Source organism: Miscanthus floridulus, chromosome 19, assembly GCF_019320115.1.
Source record: "Miscanthus floridulus cultivar M001 chromosome 19, ASM1932011v1, whole genome shotgun sequence".
Lineage (NCBI taxonomy): Eukaryota > Viridiplantae > Streptophyta > Magnoliopsida > Poales > Poaceae > Miscanthus > Miscanthus floridulus.
In genome coordinates, this window is record NC_089598.1 from 116,741,903 (window position 1) to 116,745,404 (window position 3,502).

General features: G+C 36.1%; 1 pseudogene; it reads right to left on the reverse strand.

The window, feature by feature from the left end:
• Window positions 1-378: 378 nt before the first annotated feature.
• Window positions 379-1,610, reverse strand: LOC136528634 (uncharacterized; annotated as a pseudogene).
• Between the last annotated feature and the right edge of the window lie 1,892 nt (window positions 1,611-3,502).

The following is a 3,502-nucleotide window of genomic DNA, read 5'->3' on the forward strand; positions in this document are numbered from 1 at the left end:
CATCATATTGTATTTTTTGTTGCTCTCTTTTCATTTCAACTTCTTCTCTTGTGGAGTCATTTGCAGTTTTCTTGCAGCATTCTTCGCCACATACAAGTCACGCCGCCTCTTGTTTATTAGCGCCTTTTGTTCAGGAGACAGTGTAGCCCATCGTGCTCTATCTAGTTCACGCTTACGCTCTTTTGGACACGTGACAATATTGTCGATGGATTTGGATGCATTTACAACACCTAAATGTAATAAGAAAAAGTACGGTCTCAATGTCTCATCGATGAAGGACACACAACAATTCAAATTGTGTGATAATAAACTTTACACAACAGTGTCATGTACAATGGTGTTCAAACTCCTTTAGTAACTAAAAACAAAGCCACGATTCTATAAAGGCGTACCCGTTTCATGAATAGTGTTGATATCCGTCTCAGTTAAACTATCGTCAATATCACCAGGAGGGTGTGATTCCTCGTTTCCTCCGATGATTAAAAGGATAGGGTTGTCTAAAATTTTATTAATATAATAAATATCCTACGACACCATGGAATTTTTTACTGTAAAGAAATCAATATTATTGCTATACCTGTTGATAGGGAAGTCTCCTTTGGAGTCATTTGTAGCATCTTTGTAGACTTTTTTATGCCTTTTTTTGTGCATACAAATCACATCGTCTCTTATTCTGTAGCGCCCTTTCTTCAGGAGACATTGCAACTTTTCTTGCTCTATCAAGATCATGCTTACGCTCTTTTGGACACGTGACAAGCCGGTTGATGGGACTGGGTGCATATCCAGAACCTACATATCATGGAATGACATCTTAATCAACGCATGCTAAGACGGTGTCTAAGCACACCTGTAAGAAACTAACACAGGCACAATTCACAAGAATATCAGGCAATGGATACAAAAGTGTACCCGTTTCATGAATAGTGCTGATATCTTGCTCACTATCAATGTCATGCATGTCATCAGTGCCACTAATGCAACTTAAAGGTTTCGTACCGTCTACAAATATAACCATATAATTAAAATTGAACCATACAATAAGCAAACTATGTCGACACGATAATTTCAGTTGCCGCACCAATAAATACTTTTACTAGAATAAGTAACCTGATAATTGTTGAAAGCCATTACTGTACGTTGACTGCCTATGGAGCTAGTCACTATTTTTGTCTATTTCATTATGTGTATTCGCATCTGCAATACAAAACATAATAATTGTTATTAATTAAAACGCGAATGGTAGTCAAAATGACACTCAACAATACCTCCATACCTGTTGAATGGGAAGCCATATTGTTTTCAAAATCAACATTCTCTTGGTTACTCATATGATACCTTTGACGGGGTTTCTTGTTTCTTTCAGTCCCCTTTTCATCAGACATTGTTGCATACTGTTCTCTCTCCCTCTGCCTCTTCTCCTCATTACAATCCCCATCTAGTGGCACCAACCCTGATTTTGTATGATTTCCTTCAATAAATTTTGGTGGGGAGTTGAAAACATATAAACACAAAACATGTAGAGAGGCTGTAAAAGTTTATATACCTTCACGTGTTGTATTTGTAAGGTCCCCCAAAGGTATACGATCACTAGTTGGCCTTGGCGTGTCCATCAACACTACCAAACACTTTTAGCAATACTGTGCCTTTGAAATAATGTGCCCAATTCAATATGGACAAGTGAAAAGCAGTGCAAGCTAGGTGGCTCTAGGGGAAATGAAGAATCAAAGAAAAGACCATAAATTTAGTATCGTTACTGCATCTGAATATTTTTGTTCATGTTTTACTACTTAGAAATGTATTTAGGAAGTGCTTTGACTTTTGAAAAAAAAAAGTGGAGGACTTATCGCATCGGAGTTCCTAAGATGGAGGAGGCAGTGATGATGGAAAAACATGAGCATACAGTCCTATTCACTATATGACAACTCGGGGATGAATGATATCCATAACCTAGTTGATTGATTGTCCTATAATCAATTGTTTTTCAATTATTCCATACTTGCTTTCACACTTGATTTCACAAAAATAAAAAAATAATGAAACTATCATAATTAGATGACTGTAAGTTTGCAAATAGTGAATAACAAATTTCTGAACTATTTTCTCTAAAGAGTAAGCAATTTTAGATCATGTCTGTAGTAATCATAAAACATTTCGTTAGTAGATCACGCCAATTTTGTTTCTTTTCTTACAGCCACAAAAATGTTCAGATACGTACAAAAAAATGTTCAGTTATACACCTTTCACCGTGAAGATAGATGGCGGCAGTCAGTATCAAGACATCTGCGAGAATGTTCACTACAAGATCCTTGTGGTGAGATTGATCACTGTGGATGCCCCACCAACAGGAGTTGTCTGACCTGAACAGCAAAGCCATTAGCCATTTATTTTTATGTTCTATCCAGTTTCAAAATGTATAAAGTGCTATCCAAAAACACTTGAATAATACATGTGACAAGGCAATGCAACCTCTGTTCAAATGAATAGCTTTCCAATCTGAACCCATAAATTATCTTTAAAGTATTATAAGATGTTCCCAGCAGCTGATTTTTCTATATACTCATTAGAAGGCAAAGAATTTCTATTGAGTTGTCTGATCTAGCATGCATTCCTCTCAACTCTATACAGATCATGAAGAAGACAATGGCCTAGATGCATGCATCCATCTCCTTGTTCCTATCACCAATCCGGACCAAGCCTAACCCCCAATGTGATCGTCCACATCGCTCATGTGTTGGAAAATTGCTCTGGATTTTTTGTCACTAATGGAAAATAGGAGGCATGTTTTCATCATCATCTTGGACTTCAGAGATCATTGTCCTGAACTCATCACATCTTGACTACACATTGAAGTTAGTCAACCAGAGAATAATATAAGCAGGAAACAATCATCTGATATTGGCCAGTTATATCTTCAGTTGAAAAAGATGTAGAACATACTCCCTCCGTCCCAGAATATCTGTCGTTCTCGCTTCCCGAGAAATAATTTTAACAAAATATATATTAAAAAATATTATTATTTATGATATATAATTAGCATCATTGAAAAGATCTTTGAATCTAGTTTTTTAACAAATTTATTTGGAGACATAAATGTTGCACATATTTTGTACAAATTGAGTCAAAGTTATGGCACGGACACCGAAAACGACAAATAAATTGGGACGGAGGGAGTACATATGAATGGATACGATTTTGCTGTTTGGTTTTGGTTATGCTTCTTATTTGTAATACTAAATGATAAATAATTTGTGCAGGCTTACAATGATACAGACGTCAAGTCATAATTATCTAGGTATAAATTGTTATAACTTCACTCCTCGGATACAACAATGTGAGTTCTCATTGTCCTTGGCGCATTCTCTTTGTCTAAAGTGCTGTCAGAGAACTGGTAGTTAAGCACCCCTAGAACTTTCACTAATTTTTTCAATGTTCTAAGGCTTAGCTGAGTAAAGAATTGGTATATTCCTGACATCTCAATTATTTGTATGTGCAATAAAGAACT